The sequence below is a fragment of the Rhinopithecus roxellana genome, chromosome 4 (assembly GCF_007565055.1).
Source record: "Rhinopithecus roxellana isolate Shanxi Qingling chromosome 4, ASM756505v1, whole genome shotgun sequence".
Classification (NCBI taxonomy): Eukaryota; Metazoa; Chordata; class Mammalia; order Primates; family Cercopithecidae; genus Rhinopithecus; species Rhinopithecus roxellana.
This window is the reverse complement of record NC_044552.1, coordinates 173,258,614-173,278,085: the sequence shown is the minus strand read 5'-3', so window position 1 is coordinate 173,278,085 and position 19,472 is coordinate 173,258,614. Positions and strand designations below refer to the sequence as shown.

Here is a 19,472-nt window from a genome sequence, read left to right as displayed (position 1 = left end):
CCCAGCTACTCAGGAGGCTGATGCAGGAGAATCACTTGAACCGGGGAAGTGGAGGTTGCAGCGAGCCAAGATTACATCACTGCACTCCAGCCCAGGTGACAGAGGCAGTCTGTCTCAAAACAGTGGGAATCTGTCTCAAAAAAAAAAAAAAGCTTGAAGAAAAAAATGAATTGTTGGATGGTTGTGTACTGAACATGCACAGACATTTTTCCTTGTCATTATTCTCTGAACATTGTACTATAACAGCTATCTACTTAGTATTTACACTGTATTGGGGTATTTCAAGTCATATAGAGATGAGTTTAAATATACAGGAGGATGTGCATAGATTATATGCAAATACTATAACATTTGATATCAGGAACCTGAGCATCCTCAGATTCCGGTATCTGCAGGGGTCCTGGAACCCACCCCTGGAACCAATCCCCTGCAGATACTGAGGGACAACTGATTTATATTGAGGTGGGTGGGGGATGGGGAGAGAAGAAGGATGAATGATTAAATAAAAGCTTCAACCTTGATTTTTTTTTGACCAATCTCACATACTATCCAAAATCATTGTTAAGTTTTACCAAAACATCAATTTTGCTAGAAGCAAAGTATAGCTATCAGCTATAACACAGCTAATATAGAAAATTATTCCTAGTATGGAAAATTATTCCTAGTATGGAAGCCTACTTGGGACACTAATTACATGTGGAAGGCTCCATGAGTTTACAGAATCTCAGCTAAGAAACGCCCCTAGAGATGACACCAGAAATGAGTGTGGCTTGCTCATGAAAATTGGACAGCATGTTCCAAGCAGAGGGAAAAGCGTGGAGAAGAACAATCATACTCTATCCATGTGCACAAAGTGCCAATTCGTTTTGTATTTCTAAAACACACATTTTTAACTTGGGGATCCACAAACAAGGATATGTAGGTATATGGTATTTGCTGTGCATGGTAACAACTTGAATTTCCATCAGGTTTTTTATGGGTCTATGAAATGGGTCAAGGGGACTTAGCTAAGAATGACTGTGGGTAAAACGCATGACAAGGAGGGATAGAGACAGGAGATGAATCTCTCAGGGTCCAAGAGACCAGGGTAAGATGTGCAGATTCCTTCCCGTGTATGATGGAAATGTTTTAGATGGTCTGATGGGGGAAGTTTAGAAGGACAGCCTGCTGAAATGGGGACGGCTGAAATGCAGAGCAAGGCAGAATACAGACAACAGTCCAAGGCATCTAAGGAGCAAAACAGAAGCAGTGGGAATGGAACAGAGTGAATTAGAGACAGGTTAGGAGAGAAAATGAGCAGCTTCCATGTTTATATTTGCTTGCATATGCATAAAGTGTCACTAGAAGATTATCGATTAACTAACACTGGTTACCTGTGGATTAGTGAAATGGGTGATAGGTGAATGAGTATGAGAGGGAGTACTTTCACTCTAGAGTCATTCATACCTTTTGAACCATGAGGATACTACCTATTCTAAATATAAATTTTAAAAAAGACATGAAGGTTATCAGAATGAGATGCCTCTATGTAAAAACCTGCCCAGGTCCCCCTCCAAACCCCGTTATGTTTTTTTTTGTTTTTTTTTTTGTTTGTTTGTTTTTTTTTGAGGCGGAGTCTCGCTCTGTCGCCCAGGCTGCCCTCTTATGTTTTAAGTTGCACTTTTGAATTCAGATCATTTTTATGTCAAAGGCTACCAGACTGTACGAATGACTGACCCTTGAGAAAGGCCGATCTTTCTGCTTACCGTGGTGATAAATACATCAAGCTCAACTTATCATGTTGATGTAAATACTGGGTTATCTGGGTAAATTCAACCAACTTAACAATTAGATGTCAAAACATCAGTATGAAGAATTAACTCCAGGAGCTCAATCTTTTAGATTTCATGGTAAATAACAGAGGCTCAGAGAAGACTCTATGATTTATTAAAACAAGAATAAATCACACGAATCACTGATGTATGATTTAATGTAACCAATTAAACTTGTTCATCAAAAACATACTGTGTCCAGAGATCAATTGTGCAATGTTTTCATTTATTTGGTTTTATGTTTTATAATCTGCCTTGTTCCACAAAGGATATGATGCGAAGGTCAGATTTTTGATCCACTCTGGTGAGTGTTATGCTAAGTTAGGCCCTTTGGCTAAAAATGACGTTATTCTATTGAAACTCCTGTTCAACCTATATGGCATTTAAGGCAGGTACTCCAAATATAATTGACTTAAATTGAATGGCTTTATTAATTTCAAATTAGTAATGAGTGAATATAAATGCAAGAGTTTAAAAAAAAGTTTTGTAAAACTATGTAACATTGTTTTCCATTTGGCTAAGTTCAAATGCACTAAATTTGCAATTCTTGTTCAAAATATTTAATGTAACCAATTAAACTTGTTCATCAAAAACATACTGTGTCCAGAGATCAATTGTGCAATGTTTTCATTTATTTGGTTTTATGTTTTATAATCTGCCTTGTTCCACAAAGGATATGAGTCATCTTAAAAGAATATAATTCAATCAAATGGAAAAGTATAATTACATAAACATCAGAATCAAGAAAAACAAGGTAGAACAGAAGCTCAAGACCATAGGGAAACACAGAATATTGATATTAGGTTATGAATTTTTATATGATTATTAAAATTCAGTTGCAAATTTGACTGTTCATTTCCTAGTTGCCAAGTTAGAAAGGGAAATATAACCAATGATTTGATTCTCATTTTGCATATGAAAAGACAACACACACACACACACACACACACACACACACACACACACAAATTGTTCAGGGTAAGTAAAGTTTTTCTTTGGCATTTAAAGTTAAAAGGAATTTCTTGCATGAGTCTTCAAACAGGAACTATAGAAAGAACCATGATCATAACCACATTTCTAAAGTAACATTATAGTAATTTTCCTCCAACTGTATTAATAAAATCCCTCAGTGTGGGCATATGGAGAGGGTGTGTGTTAAGAATGTAAAACAAGGTACCAAAGTACAGATTCTGAAGATCTGGGTAGACTCCTGGTCCAACAGCTAGTATTGGAAGGGAATAGGTTGACATCATGGCTTTTGTTCAGCCAACCCCCCATAAACATCATTTCTCTCAATTAAGCTTCTGATCAAATTTAGCAACAGAAAATTCACATTCTCTGGCATGTGCAGAAACAAATGCATTTTGTATCACTGTTGAGGGGAGACCAGTAGACAACAATTATTCTTCATGTACCCTATATCTGAAATTCAAGGTCAAACAAATTTACTTCTGTATATTTTTTTCTGCAATCAACAATTTTGATTCCAGCACAAGTGAATTGAGTGGATCCTGTTGAATTTAAGCAAACAAAAAATTATGGACTGGGATTTTAAAAACAATGGTAAATGGCATTTAGCAAGAAAGGAATAGAGGTTTCTAAAATACAGCCTTTAGGAAGATAGAGAAAGAAGAGGAAATCCAGGTCTTGGATTGCATTCTGGTGGTGCTTATGGAGGCGGAGTGCTGGGGGATCAGGAGGTAGGACCCAAAAGAGAAACATCCAATCCCAGAGGCACTGCGCATTTGGATGCAGGACACACAAGAGAAAAATACCTCTTCGAATCTGAGATTAGAGCTTTTATTTGACTGTGATTCCAAGGCCAAAGTAATAACAGTTAAACTGAGCAGTTAAAGGCTCAACTCCTACGTGTAAAATGAACACATAAGTGCTTATAAGTAACAAGGTAAAGAGAGCTTACTGTAACCAAAGGGGAGGGCTTTTTTGAAAAGCTTAGTGTGCAAGGAAGAGTCAGGTAAATTAATTGCTCAATACCCTGAGTTACAAATTTAAGAAGTGTAAAATGTAATTATCTTTTTTACAGGAGAGAATTTAGGATTTCTTTTAATAAATCATAACAAATTAATTTTTTTCATAAGTTCTTTCTCACTGTTGGTTCCTGCAGTCTTGTTACCTTTCATAGAAAAGTTTTGTTTCCTTATCCATCTAGGAAGAAAATAAGTAGGTTGGAGAAGCAATAGTAATAAAGTATGGCCTACCATATTGTGTAAAAATAAGTCATTTGGGTAATATGAAGTGAAGAGGGTAAAGATGCATTAAAATGTCAGAAAGAAAATCTGGGAGCGCACCCAGATAATATTGCTAAGCAGAGATCGAAAGAAGTTCACACTGACTCATGAAATTCATGTGATGGAAAAAAAATGAAATCCAAACAGAAAATATCATAGTGTAAAAATAAAGCAAATAAAATGTGATGCAGTTAACCTTGTTTTTCTTTTTCTTTTTCAAAAAGATATGACATTTTAAAGCAGTTATCTTCCAGTGTATCTTCCAAACCCTCATTTCACAATCCCCTGGCTGTCAAATTTGGAAACTGATGTGTTTCTATACTGAGGAGAAAAGAGTTTAAATTGTGCATCTATATCTTACATTTTGAATCATTTAAGAATCACAGACACTTCTAAATGTTTTGTTTCTACTTTTGCCTGTAATAAAGGACATGATAATTAGATCAAACCAGAAAAACTCAACTCTAAAACAAGTTAATACATCACTTATTAACCAAATCATTGTTTCCTCTGGGGTAACTTAGAATTTTCTTTGAAACACGACTTTTACTTTTTAAATTGTGTTTGAGAGCACAGTTGAAGTAGGCATGATTACCAATGAGACTGGAAATTTTGCAAGCTTAGACACGAAATGAACTTAGGAGTTGGGGAGAATTACCTCATAACCTTAATGACACATTACAGAAAGACAGCATATGGTCCTAAAAATGTCAGCATTGAAATATAAATGTTAAAATAACTGAGTTTGCCTATTTATACGAAGAAGCAATTTTTGAAATCCAATTAAATTTCACCAGCCACAGAACAATTCTGTGATTCTAAATTGTGGTTTTTAGATGAAAGCTTGAAACATAGTTCATTCATTCAACAAATAACTAATGAGCACTTATTCTGCATAAGATGCAGAAGATTATAGGATTTAAAAGAGAGATTCAAGATTCTGTCCTTTTTGAGCTTATACTGAGTCACTTCTCCAAATTTCTATACCTAAGTGACTATAAAATTGGAGCTTACAGTGACGCATTTTTCAAAACTTTAAACCTTATTGCTGAATATAAAATAAAAAATGATAGCCTGGGAAGAGAGAATCTTGCCAAAAGCTCTGACGTATAAACTTTACACCTAGAGGGGAAAATCATTCACAGATAACCAGTTTCTAAGAAATACAGAGCATAACACCGCGTTGGAAGTTAGGCTGGGCACAAGGCTGCCTCTGCTGGCTGACCAGGTACATCCTTCCAGCAGAATCTCAACTCCCGACACCTGTATCAAAGTTGCCACTCTTAAAACACATCCCTTCACGTAAGCAGAGGCTCCTAAATACGCAGCACAACAATATCCCCCAGCCTCATCGATCTCCCGAATAATGACTTCTAGAAGGACCTTCTTTAAACTGGCCCTAACGTGTTGCTGGTAAGGGTTTGCACCATCGGTTTTATATACCAACCAACTAGCTCTGATATACACAAAAATCCACAGCGACTTCTACATGCCGCTAATATAACCCTTTGCCTGTCTACATGTTTTGGCTAGAAAGACGGGAAGAACGCATCTGCTAATCCAGCCGGAAAAACACAGTGACATATTTCCACCTGAGCTGCTGAATATCCAACGGTCTTCTCCCCAAATAAGCCCCATGCCAACCTGTCCTCCCCACTCCCGCACCACGGGGCGCGCACCCCCACAGCCCCCAGGGGGTTGGCGGGGAAGGGTCAAGCTCTCCTTCGCCCCGCTCGGCCTCCCGAGCTCAAGCAGAGGTTTTCAGGTTCACAGGGGGCTGCGCCCAGCGCCATTAGCACACCTCCGAGCGCTCCACCGAGCCCCCCGCGGGAGGCAAGTTTGGCTGGTCCTGGACCCTGCCCGCGGCCTCTCGGCGGCAGCATCAGCAGCGGGCGGCGGCGAGGGCTGGGCCCAGCCTCACCACCTACCTACAGGGCGGGGGCGCCGGCTCCTAGGATCCGGGAGAAGGGGATCAGACGCATGCATTTCTGGCAGCGGTGGCCTCTGCTGCTGGGCGCCGGGGAGCGCATCCTCTCGGCGGGTGGAAGGAGGGGTCAGGGGAGGACCGTACGCCAAGGAGGAGCAAGGGGAGGAGGCGGGAGCTCCGAGGCGCGCGCCCGCGGGGCCCCGCGACCCGATCGCGTGGGCGCAGCCGCCGCAGTCGGGGTGTCTTAGGCCTCTCCCCACGCGCGACGCCTCGCCAGCCACGCAGCTGCGCCCACCGTCAGGGCATCGGCAGCGACGGGCTCCCGAACCCGGCCGAAGGCGGGGAGCCGCGGGTGGCGCGATACTGTGCAGACGCCCGCCTCTAGCTCCGCCCGGTCCGTGGCGCGCGCTGCGCCCCACCGCGGTTGCGGGGGCCGGGGAGCTCGGCGACCGGGCTCCGCTGCTCGGGCTGCAATTGCTGCATCCTCCCTGCCCGCCGCGACCTCCGAGCTGGGAGGCTGGGCACTCCGGCTACCCGCGGCTGCTGCAGCCTCCGCTGCCTCTAGCCCGGCGGCTCCGCCCCGGAGAGCTGCGCGCGCGGCCTCCGCAGGCCTCGGCCCTTTGTGGCGCCTCCCGAGTCCCGGCGCCTTGCTACCCCAGCGAACCGCCGCCTGGCAGTGGCACCTAGCGGGGTCCTCTTACCTCACCCCGGGCAGCATCCCCCTTAGAGCTGGCCCGCCTTAGCCCCTACTCTTCCTGGGAAGTAAGGCTTTGACAGCAGAGCAGGAGTTAGAGCGTCTGCCCAGTTTTAAAGCCCTTTGACTTTCCTTCCAGCTCGGGACCGATGGCCACAATAAATTCATCCTTCTGCCCCTTCCGGCGTTGCATTTAGCAGAGGGGCCCACCATCTCCTCCCCCTCTCGTTCCCGGTACAGCATCCTGGTTGCTGCCAAATTGCAGTCATTAAGGCAATAGGAACATAGCAGTTGGGCCCTCCAGCCGACTCTTGGCAGATACTCGAGAGAACCTTGGAGGGGGAAGGTTTGCATCAGCTGCGGGGCCTGTGCCTGTGAGCTCCCCATCCCCAGCTGGGTGCTGTTCCCTCTGCGGTCCCATGACCAGCACTGCAAGATGACTAGGAGGATCTGGCCGTGGAGTTCATTCACTCTTATACGCAGAAAAATATCCCAAGGAAGGGCCTACAATAGTCTGTTAACTGTGTCACAGGCCTTCCACACTGATAAACTAGATAGCGGCCTCCTCTGGGTTGTTGAAGCTGCTTAAGCTGTAATCAACTCTCCGGAAGGCGGAGCAAAGCGCTAACAGTGGTGGCTTTGGCCTTTCAGTAGCAGGTGGTCATGTTATACTATACTGCAAATGTGGAATAATGGTCCAATTTTGCACTAAGCACGTATTAATTTAGACGTCAGGTTTGTATCTTTGGGATTTGAATGTAAAGATGTTGGATTTTTTTTTTTCCGTAGCCATTGTGTTATTTGTAAATTATTTAGCATTTAGTAAGGGAAAATTAGGTTCCTAAAATATAAAGAGTTGATTGCATTGTATCAAAGGAACATGGTTTGAGATCTCCAGAGAAGCTGAGGTGCTCTCACAGTTCTTTGATGAGTGCTTTTATGATTTTGAAATCTAAGGTTATTAAAAATCAGGCAAAAGAAAAACATGTTCCATGGCAAGGACAAATTGTGACTAAATAGCTAAGATTTTTTGAGATAGTTCTTTTAAGCAAATTGAAGGTTGGGTGTGAGGTCCTGTGGGAGCTGCACTGCGCTTGTCCAGGAAGCACCCAGTGGGGCATGACTTGGCTGCTTCCTGACACTCTCTGGTTGATCTAGAGCCCCAGTTTATTTTCAAAAGATAACTATTATTATTTATGATATTTTCCCAAATTTAGAATTACTTGATGATAGGAATGTATATGTACATATCTGATGTATAAGTAACAGGATGAAGTCACTTAGGAGAATTTGGCAGTTGCTTACTCTTTAACAAAATTTTTGTTTTGAATGTAGTCTCTGAAGGAAATGTCCATTGACTTACAGGTTGTCACTGTTTCTCATCCTTTTACTACCAAGAGGACCCTGTTGTTTTTCTCTCTATGGACTCCATGTTTTGTAAATATATTAAGCAGTGATTTTTTTATTAGACAAAAAGCTATAACTGAGTATGTATTTTTAAAGTTGTGACCATTGATTATAAAACTTCAGTCTTCTGGCCAGGCACGGTTTCTCACGCTTGTAATCCCAGCGCTTTGGGAGGCCAAGGCGGGCAGATCACGAGGTCAAGAGATCGAGACCATCCTGGCCAACATGGTGAAAGCCCGTCTCTACTAAAAACACACACACACACACACACACACACACAAATAGCTGGGTGTGGTGGCGCGGACCTGTAGTCTCAGCTACCTGGGAGGCTGAGGCAGGAGAATCACCAGAAACCGGGAAGCAGAGGTTGTAGTGAGCCAAGATCACACCACTACACTCCAGCCTGGTGACAGAGTGAGACTCCATCTCAAAAAAAAAAAAAGGCAGTCTTCCAAAGATACTGTAAGGAATTTAAAAATCTATCTTTATGAACTCCTCTAGGACCGCATGCTGTATCATATGCTTCTTATAACATTTTTATTATACTGAAAGTCCTGATATAATAAAGATTCTGCTCCCCAGCTAAGGGAGTACAAACTCTTCCTAAAGATTCTTCACTCGTTCCTTTCCATTAACTCATTTACCTAAGCCTTGGCTTTATAGAGAAATCAGAAGACATGAAACTATTCCTTATATGTGTTGTCCAGTACTGTAGCTACTTGTAGCCGTTTAAATTTAAATTATGGCTAGACTGTGCTTTTGGACAGCACAGACTAGAACATTTTCATTATTGCAGAAAATCATTTTGAACAGTGCTGCCCTAAATAAAGGTCAAATTTTAATTGGCAGATAAGATATAATACATGAAATAATTTAGGAAATCTTAGTATACTACAGATCAAACCTCAGTAGAAAGTGTACTTCTTAAGAACACAGTAATCTTTGAGAATTCAGGCTCTGACTTCAGACTACAGCTCTACCACGTGCTGACCTTGGGTAAACTACTTAACTTCAGTTGCTTTATCCATAAAGGATATGCTTTATCTATAAAGAATGGCAACAGTACCGACTTTATAGGGTGGATATAGGAATTAAAGGAGATAATCCTGAGTGGTTCTTAAAGTCTAGAATGTGGCCATCAATCAAAGGTATTACTAGAATAATATACTTTATTATGATAAAGTTATTCTTTTTAAAAATGGTATCCCTAACACTTTTCACTCTTCTTGGCTAGCGGCTAGCGGAAGTTACTGGGTAAATGCTGAATTAATGAAAGAATGTAATACTACACTGATTTTATGGCTGTGAGGGCCTCTTTTAAATATGAAAACTGGCCTTTCTCTGTTGAAGGGTAGAGAGGTCATTGTAGGATAATTTAGGTGGGTTTGTCATTTAACTTTTGCGGGAATAAACAACCTTTGTATGATGAGATTTTGGAGTAGATAAGAGGAGCAGAGATCCCTTCCTTTCTTAAAAGAAGAGGAGGATCACTTCACTCACTCTGCCATTTGTTTGCTTTGCTGAACCTGTGGGAGGCAGCTGGATCTCTGGGTTCAGGCAACAGGATTTCTCCCAAGTGATTTTCTAGAGGACTAAGGTAGGCGGGCTTAGAGAAACATTGCCAAACAGTGGCAATCCTACAAATGTGTTTGGTATTTTTCTTACCTATCTATCTAAAGACAATTCTTGTAATGAAGAAGCATGATTAGTATTTCTGTTTTTGAACACAACACTAGTAACTTCTCATGAAACTACAATTCTAAAAATATTGGCAAATACTGTTCTAACATTGCCCAAATGAAAGAGTCCTGAGTCTCTGGCTGATCTAGAGCGCCACTGTATTTTCTTTTACATTCTTTTTTTTTTTTTTTCCAAGACAGGGTCTCATTCTGTCACCCAGGCTAGAGTGCGACCTCCAACTCCCGGCTCCAGTGATCTTCCCACCTCAGTTTCCCAAGTAGCTGGGACTACAGGCATGCACCACCACACCCGGCTAATTTTTGTATTTTTTGTAGAGATGGAGTTTCGCCATGTTACCCAGGCTGGTCTCAAACTCCCAGGCTCAAGCAATCCATCTGCCTCGGCCTCCCAAAGTGCTAGAATTACAGACATGAGCCACTGCACCTGGCCTATTTTCACACCTGTAATCCCAGCATTTAGGGAGGACGAGGTGGGTGGATCACTTGAGGTCAGGAGTTTGAGACAAGCCTGGGCAACATGATGAAACCTGCCAATACTAAAAATAGAAAACTTAGTTGGGCATGGTGGCACACGCCTGTATCCCGCCTACTTGGGAGGCTGAGGCAGGAGAATCACTTGAACCCCAGAGGCAGAGGTTTCACTGAGCTGAGATTGTACTTATGCACTCCAGCCTGGGTGACAGAGCCAGACTCCATCACAAAAAAAAAAAAAAAAAAAAGATAATGATTATTATGTATGGTATTTTGTCCCAAATTTAGAATTACTTGATTACAGGAATTGATATGTACATATGTGATGTATAAATAACAGGATGAAGTCACTTAGAAGAATCTGGAAGTTGCTTACCCTTTAACAAAATTGTTAAGTTTTGAGTGTAGTTTCAAAACTGGTTAAGTAATGACATTGGAGCTACTGAAAATATTGAAATGTCTTTAGAAGGTCTCTCAAAAGGTGTAGGAGACGAGTTTTATGCATTAGGTAATGAGCTTAGGCTACTAGCACCAAGAGAATTCACTCTTTAGTGAACCAATCCTTCTTTCTCTAGCACAGAGAGAAACACCTCTTTTCATACACTTGACTCAGGCTGGTTGAGACACAGGAGGCAAATACTGATCATCATATGTGGAGGTGTACGAGTAGCCATCCTGCAACTAAAGAGGCAGAAGAGAGTTTATTATTTAATAGTATTGAAGGTGGTGGCTCATTTTCACAAACTGGGATCATTTGTCTACTGGTTAATTATGATAATATCTTGAGTTCTGAGAAAAATGTAAAAGTGTCCTTTTGTGGATAGACCTATGTTCAGTGCTTCATTTGGCTTGTTATAAATCTGAAGAGGAGGTAGAAATCACCTTGGCCTTTGTGGAGTCTACCAGAGTGTACTGAGAAAGAAATATTGCTGTATATAGAAATGGATTGTTGTCCACATAGCTATCATCATTTCATACTTATGGCTGATTATTTAGAGTTAGCCCAATAAATCTGTCCTTTTCTTTTATTCACAGTTAATTAAAAAATATCTGCTTTTGAACAATTTCCTGTTGTCTTATTTCTTCTACAAATAGTCTGTTCAGTAGCTTGAGAAGTTGTGACATAGTTTTTACACTTTCTGAAAAACATATTCAAATAAGCTGCTACAACATTGGTGCTAAAATATAATTTAAAATTTTGAAAGAAATCCCTAAAAAAGTGACATTATGTGGTGGTGGTTTGTATTATTGGGTACAAGAAATTTACAGTGAATATACTAATAGGGAAATAATTACAGATTAATAAATAGTTGCAAAAAATGTACAGGGAAGTCCTGTGTTTCCTCCTAGTTTTCTCCCCATGTTGCATATCTTGCATAATTTTATTACAATATCAGAACCAGGAAATTGACATTGCTACAATCTTGAGAGCTTATTCAGATCTCACCAGTTTTTTTTTTTTTTTTCTTTTTCTTTTTTTTTGAGACAGAGTCTCACTCTGTTGCCAAGGCTGGAGTGCAGTGACACCGTGTCAGCTCACTGCAGCCTCCATCTCCTGGGTTCAAGCAATTCTCCTGCCTCAGCCTCCTGAGTAACTGCGATTACAGGTGCCCACCACCACGCCCGGCTAGTTTTTATACTTTTAGTAGAGATGGGGTTTCACCATGTTGGCCAGGCTGGTCTCGAACTCCTGACCTCAGGTGATCGACCCGCCTCGGCCTCCCAAAGTGCTGGGATTACAGGCATGAGCCACTGTGCCCAGCCAGGTTTCACCAGTTTCACATACGTTCATGCATGTTTTGTGTGTGTGTGTGTGTGTGTGTGTGTGTGTGTGTGTTTCTATGCAATGTTATCATATCTTGTATCATCACCACAATAAAATACAGAGCTATCACCATGAGGCTCCCGCAAGCTACTCCTTTAGAATCATACTGATCTTCCTCTTCACCACATCCCTATTCCTGGCAACCACTAATCTCCCATCTCTATGATTTCAAGAATGCTATATAAATTGAATCAAATGGTACCTTTTAGATTGGCTTTTTTCCCCACTCAGTATAATTCCCTTGAGATCTATTCAACTTATTACATGTATCAATCGTTCCTTCTCTTTTCAGATAATATTCCAAGGCATATCGATATATCATAGTTTGCTTAACCATTCACCCATTGAAGGGCATTTCAGTTATCTCCAGTTTTGGGCTATTATGAATAAAGCTACTGCTATGAACATTCATTTGCAGGTTTTATGTGAACATAAGTTTTCATTTTTCTGGGATAAATGCCCAAGAGTACATTTGCTGAGTCATATGGTAAGTGCACATTTAGTTTTTTAAGAAACTGCCAAACTATTTTCTAGTGTAGCTATTCCATTTTATATTCCATGTATATGTGATAAAAGATGGATTTTTAATCTATTAAATAAACAATATAAAGATACATTTCTCTTATTATACCATAATTGCTTGGTTACTTGAACTCCACCAGACTAAGTTTTAAGGTCAGGGATACTGTTTTGTTCAGTGTGTTGTCTTTGGTGTCTAACATAGTACCTGACATATATTAGATTCAATAAATGTTTATCAAATGAATGAATAGCTTAATAAACAAAAGGACAGCTGACTCAGGTTGAGATCAAATTGAAAAATTGTAAATAAATTATAATGATAGTTGAATATGAATTGGATACCATGATTTTTCTTCTAGCATTTTCAAATCAGAAATTGGCACTCTATAAGATGAATCACTTGTGGGCAAGTTAATAAAAACTAAATGTTAAATTATGTTGTTCCAAGGTTATTTTTGGCTGTACTTTGGTAACAGTAGAAGGTTGTAAACAATGTAAATGCCCAATGATATGGAACTGCTTTAGTAAGATATCTGTACAGTGAAATACCTACCCTGCAGTTGTCAAAAACAATGAGGGAACTCCATTTAAATAATGAACACCCTCTAAAGATATTAATTAAAAAATACAGAAAACCATGTAGAGTATGATACTCTTTGTGTAAACAAATTTAAAAAGGAACTTAAAGAAAAATAGATATACTCACGAAGATGTTAATTCTTCCTGTTATAAAATACAGGCTGTACCTGGGTCATGTTGTGCTTGAAAGTAAAGAAGTGCTCAAAAATGTATAGGGACATTCCAAAAGAACACAGAAGCCAGCTTGAATGGACTCCTTCTGGCTGAATTTGGGACAATTTAGGTTTTAAATGAATAATGACAGCAACAGAATATAACACATTGAATAAAAACTCACTAAAACAGAGAAAAGAATATGAGTCCGGGCTGATATGTAAAACTTAAATAAAGAATAAAAAGAGGGAGGAGAGGAAGGAAAGTTCTTTTCAGAAGAATGATAAAATTAAAATATCACCATTTTGCCATCACTGTAGCAATAATTGATTCCGACAAGGATCATCAGTGGAATCATCAGTGGATGCTAAACCCATTGGCTAAAAGTTTGCTGAGGAACAGAATGGTCTACAGTCTCAAAGTATCACTTCCACCATTGATATTTGCTTTTTCCAACATTTGCCAATTAATTACGATTATAAAAGGTAGCTTTATGATGGAGAAATATGGCAGACATCTTAATCAAATGATAGCACTTACTATATTAGTTTCCTGTTGCTACCGTAAAAGTTGCCACTAAATTAGGGACTTAAAGCTACACAAATTTATTATCTTACAGTTCTGTAGTTCAGAAGCACAACATAAGTCTCACTGAGATAAAATCAAGATGTTGGCAGAGCTGCTTTCTGTCTGGAAGCCTATGGGAGAAGAGGAACCACCTGCATTCCTTGGCTTGTGGTTCTCCTTCCTCCCTTTTCAAAGGCAGCAATGGCCAAACGAGTCTTTTGCACATCACATCACTCTGTCCTGATGCTTCTGCCCTGCTCTTTCACTCATAAGAATGTTTGTGATGATTTGGGGCCCATCCAGGTAATCTAGGATAATCTCCTCCATCTCAAAATCTTAATCACATTTGCAAAGTTCCTTTTGCCATGTAAGGTGACATGTCAACATGTTCTGGGGATTAGGACAGTGACATCTCTGGGGTTGTGGGGTGAAGCGGACATGGTTCTGCCTACCACACTTACCCATTACCCATGTAATGTGATACACTGGAATTATGTGCATTCTGATATAATGCACTGAGAAAGACACATCACTTAGGATAGTTGTCCTGCCAAAAGAAGTATTTAAATTGGCGAACTTTCTGAAACTATTGTACTCCGCTATTCAAAAAGGTCAATGATGTAAAAGAAAAAAGTTTGGGGAAACTGTTCCAGATTAAAGGAGGGAGACTACGGACAGGTGACAACTAAATGCAAGGTATAATCCAAGAAAAACTATAAACGAGATTATTAGGGCAACTAGAAAATTTGATTATTGACCATATAATAAATGACAATGTGGAATTAAATTTCCTGAGATGATAATTATACTGATTGCTCTTCGTAGATGCATAATAAAGTGTTTAGTATGTATTATAAAGTATCATGCTGTCTGCAGCTAACCTCAAATGGTTCTGGAAAAAATAGAGAAAGCAAATATGGAAAATATTAATAATTGATGTATCTAGAACAGTACTGTAAGATAGAAATATAATGTAAGCACATGTATAATTTTAAATATCCTAGTAGCTACATTAAAAAAGTAAAAAGAAAGCAAAATTAATTTTAATATTTTATTTAACCCAATATATCCAATTATTCTCATTTAAAAATATAATTAAAGTAAAAAGTATTAATGCGATATTTTACATTTCTTTTTTTAAATACTAATGCTTAAACGTGCAGTGTGGATCCAACATTTACAGAATATCTATTCATACTGGCTACATTTTAGTGCCTAATAGCCACAAGTTGCTGGAGCTGTAAATTGGAAGGCACTGGTCTAGATGAAGGGTATATGTGTGTTCATTGTACTACAGTTGCAACTTTCTGTTGGTTTGATATGTTTCAAAACCAAAAAGTTGGAGGAAAATGAACTAGATACGTGTTGTATGTGCGTAGATTATTTCTGGGAGATATAGAAGAAGCTGGTAACACTGGTTACTTCTAGGAAGAAGAAAGGAGTGAGTAGGAGGGTGGTTTTCACCATACCCTTTTGTACTTTGTGTAAAATATTGTGACTAAACCTATACAAATTTAAACTAATATCTGCTTAATCTTTTTATTCAAAACCAGATACTCTAATGCTAAGGTCTAGCAACCCCTTAATTAAGAGGTAAGAGCTCCACCTACTGAACTTGATTTAAGATTCCTTGGGATAGGAAAGAAGTGTCCCACTTAAAATACAATGAAGTGTAGAAATTTCTTCTGATGATTTTTCTATCTTATTATCTTAATAACCCCCTTAAATCTTCCTGTTCTCATATTATTACATATTTTCAGATAAAGTATATCAATGATTTAAACTTCGTCTCTGATTTGCTGGAAAAAAAAAAAAAGAAATGAGATTCAAGCACAGGCTCACCTAATTTTGTGGTAATGGATGATGACTGCAACTCACAGTGGCGCCGGATGTTGTGAGCAAGTTCATTACAAATTTATGTCTTACTTAAGCCTCCTTCCATCTTGCAGCGGAGCGAAGTCTCTTGGGTTAGATTTCTTCAACTGTAACGGCTGGCACTTTCAAAGCTAAGTTATATCTTACTGCCCTCTGCATTTACTTTATGAGAGTTTCGGAATTAAGACTCTGCTGTAAGGTGTCTTGACTCCTTGGGTAATTGCATCATTTCCTGGCCGTGTCTAGTATATAATGCGGAGAAGTGAAGCAATTGCCCAGATAATAACACAGTTTGGAAAGTAGGATAATAAACACAGCGGGTCTGAAGGATTTGCTTGGAACCTTGGGCAGATGTCCTGATCCTTCACTAAGCATACCACCCACAGCTCTCCCAGCGTCGTTAGCCTGCGTATACCAAATAAATAAAATAGAACCGCGTGCTATGAGGCTACGTGGCCCTTCATCACCCACATTTGTAGAGCACGCGCTCTGTACCCAGGACAGCGCGGGGTCGCTCCGGCTCTTCACCGAGAAACGCTCTCAGTGGGTGGCAGTCTATCGTTAGATTTAGTAAAATGTTTAGAGGGACTTAACATCCGCGTGACAGAGAACGAAGGAAGACGGAGAGGGACAGACGTTAGATCTGAAAGAGAGGCTAAAATGGTTAATAAAATAATAAAGCAAATTACAAGGCTCTGGACAGTACGCGTCCAGACAACACTTGTCTTGGTATAGAGATTTCCATGTTATGTAAAAGAATGAGAATTTCCAGGATGTTTTTTCCAGCATGGCAGTCGGAAGAGGATTAGATTTGGAGGGTATAGGTGTTTTCCTTAACGGGCCATCGGGGAGCTTGGCGGAAGGCGCCGAGAATTTGCTTCAATTTCAGGAAATAGACTCAGAGCAAGAACAAAGTAGGTGTGGCTTAGACGCAATACTCTACCTCCTACTGGTTAGAGGAACTAAATACAGATTTTTAACAGCAAGTAAGTTTGGAGAGACGCGTCGCATAAGTTCCCTGGTGGTCTAGTGGTTAGGATTCGGCGCTCTCACCGCCGCGGCCCGGGTTCGATTCCCGGTCAGGGAAGTCTCTTCTTTTTGATTTTTTTGAATCCTGCAAGCAACTTAGAAGTCATGAGTTTTGTGTAGTTTTCATTTGTTGGTTGGGGTTTTTTTTTTTTTATAGTTTTTTTAATCATAACTTTTATGTACTTTTCATTTGCTTGTTGGGGTTTTTTCATCATTAAAAATTGACTATTTTAAAATGTTATTTAATCTAAGGCTTAAAATATGGCATCTCTACAAGTAATGTAATTTATAATCAATCAAATAACATACAGTTCTATGATTCTAAAATTGTATTGTTCAGCTTTTAAAAATAATTTAGATATTTACAAGCAGTCAGTTAAGCCTTTGTTTAACCTGGATTTTGTTTGACTAATAAAAGAGGAAAATAGTTAATGAGGAATAATACGTATTCAATGTCATCCTTAGAGTTCATTTTTAGTTTTTCTGTACATTCAGATTATGTACTTTGGAGATTATTTGCCTATATTGGAGCTATTCCTACTCTCATCTTTATAAATATGAGATCTTGTCTGAGATGTATGGTTGGCTAATTATTACATAGCTAGTTTATAGTGTTCTAATAACCCATTTATTTATTTATTTATTGCTAATTTCAAATTTTCTGTGACAGATTTACACAAATATGGTAATTGTCTTCCATCCAGAGTATCAATTGCCAGTATATAAATCATATAGCCCCCTCAAAAATGCACCTACTTATCATTAGTAACTCCCACATTCAGGGTAAAGTAGAATTCTGGGAGTTCCTCAAAGGAAAATATGGAAATGTTGGAGTCAAAAAAAAGAAAAATGGTGTTATATAGACATTAACTTTTTTTTGATCCTGAAAGTTCTAAACCATCCTAACCTTTGCCAGTTTTTGAGCTGTTGGATTTTTTTTTTTTTTTGCCTTTTTTTAAAGGAGAAATTTCATCATAGCATAGAAACAGACTGAAAGCTTGATTGCAACTAAAATGAATTTGTTTTGCTTTCCTTTTAGTTGTGCTGAGACTGATTGGGAAGAGGAGAATGCTGAGTACTTAATGTTCCAGGAAGTCGATTGTGATAGGTGCCATGGGGTTAAGAAAAGATGTGATTCTTGGTGCTTAAGACTTTCACTTCATTGGACAATTAAGACAAAAATATGTTATTACCGTTAACAAAAATAATTGGCACCATTCATTGATTATTTGCTATGTATCAGGTACTTCAAATAATCACAATATGCGGTAAAAGAAGGGAGCAGGAAGTGAACACTAGAATCAAAATAGAACTTTAAAACTGTTTTTCAAGCTGGACCTAAAGGTTAGAAGTATCCGGAATGCCTGAGAAAAGCAGAATGAGCATTTCTTCTAAGGGATCCAGGATGACCACGGTCTAGTATCTGCAACGAAGAGGACAACTGCATCAGACTGGCTGTAGTAGGGAACCTGTGCTGAGGAACAGTGTAGATGAGGGCAGATAGATGGCTGCAGCCAGATTATGGAGGACCTGAAGACAAATCAAGGAGTTACAAAGGGAACCCAAGAGGACTCGATGTCTGATAGGATATAAAGGATTAAGAATAGGGAGGAATCTGTTATGAAGCCGTGATTTGTTCTGTGTGGCTAGTACAATTGGGGTGGCATTAAAAGTAATAGGAAGGTTGAGATGGAGAAACTGATGAAGAAGAGAAGGCAAGTTCAGTTTGAGCCCCCACAGAGGCGGCACAGCTAAATGGTGGTCAGAAATACAGAATGGGAATTTTGGTGATAATTAGGATTGAAGGAAGTGATTTTGGAGCCATTAACTTAAAAGTTTGAGAAGATTTGGGCACTTCCCAAAGAAAAAAACCTATAAAAAGGATAGAAGACCGAGGGAAAAAACCCAGGAGAGTATACAGTAAAGGAGGAAGGGAAGAGGTAGAAAATGGTGAAAGAGTAGTCAGAAAGACAATAAAAGGATAAGAGAGCTTCAAGAAGGAAGTAGCAGTGAAGAAGATAGCATACTATAAAGAGATGAAGGAGAAAATGGAGGAGATTAAGCGCAGTCAGATGGTAAGACAGTGACCATTAGGTACAGAACAGACTGGTGGAGCCCATACCGCAGTAAGGAAGTCTGTCCAGGAGGTTATTGCCAGAAACATGATTCAAGGTGCTGAGGGACTAATGTGAGAGATAACAAACTTATTTATGACCTACATGCTGCAGAAGGCAAATATAGTGAAGAAAAGGAGATCTTATGAAAATAAAGAAATACTGTTATTCCAGAGCCAGAGACTGTGAATTAACCCTAACTGTGCCAATATCAGCTGCATTATCTGGGTTAAGGACCCAGCTCTCTGAGCCTCTGGATCCTAACGAGTACAAGAGAGATACTAACCTGCATGCATCCATGCCTACTTCACAGAGTTATTGTCATTCATTCATCAATTTAGCAAAAACTTATGTAATTCTTACTCCATGCCAGTCATCTTTGTATGCACAGGTATAGAAAAGTGAGCAAGACTGTTTCTATGACAGTTGAATAGGAATCAAAGGAGAAAATCGTTAAGGTTTTGATCATGGCCTATTAATTTAAAAAAGGGTGCTGTTTGAGACTGGGGACAATAGAGGAAGCCATGTTGCATTTAGATTTGGACTGAA

At 39.6% G+C, this 19,472-nt stretch overlaps 1 protein-coding gene and 1 non-coding gene across 9 annotated transcripts in view; one reads left to right on the top strand and one right to left on the bottom strand.

Annotated features, from left to right (window-relative positions):
• Window positions 1-15,987, bottom strand: part of NCOA7 (nuclear receptor coactivator 7) — a 157,688-nt gene extending 141,701 nt beyond the window's left edge. For 2 of the 8 annotated variants that reach the window (XM_030928825.1, XM_030928827.1), the window contains exon 1: window positions 15,748-15,987. The gene's annotated coding sequence lies outside the window, so the exon portion shown is untranslated. Of the gene's footprint in view, window positions 1-5,988; window positions 6,491-15,747 lie in introns of those variants that run through there. The other 6 variants (XM_010360197.2, XM_030928829.1, XM_030928824.1 and 3 more) reach the window with 4 other exon arrangements.
• An 808-nt stretch (window positions 15,988-16,795) lies between these two features.
• Window positions 16,796-16,867, top strand: TRNAE-CUC. Its single transcript has one exon. It is a non-coding gene; the product is annotated as a tRNA-Glu (tRNA).
• The last annotated feature ends 2,605 nt before the right edge of the window (window positions 16,868-19,472 follow it).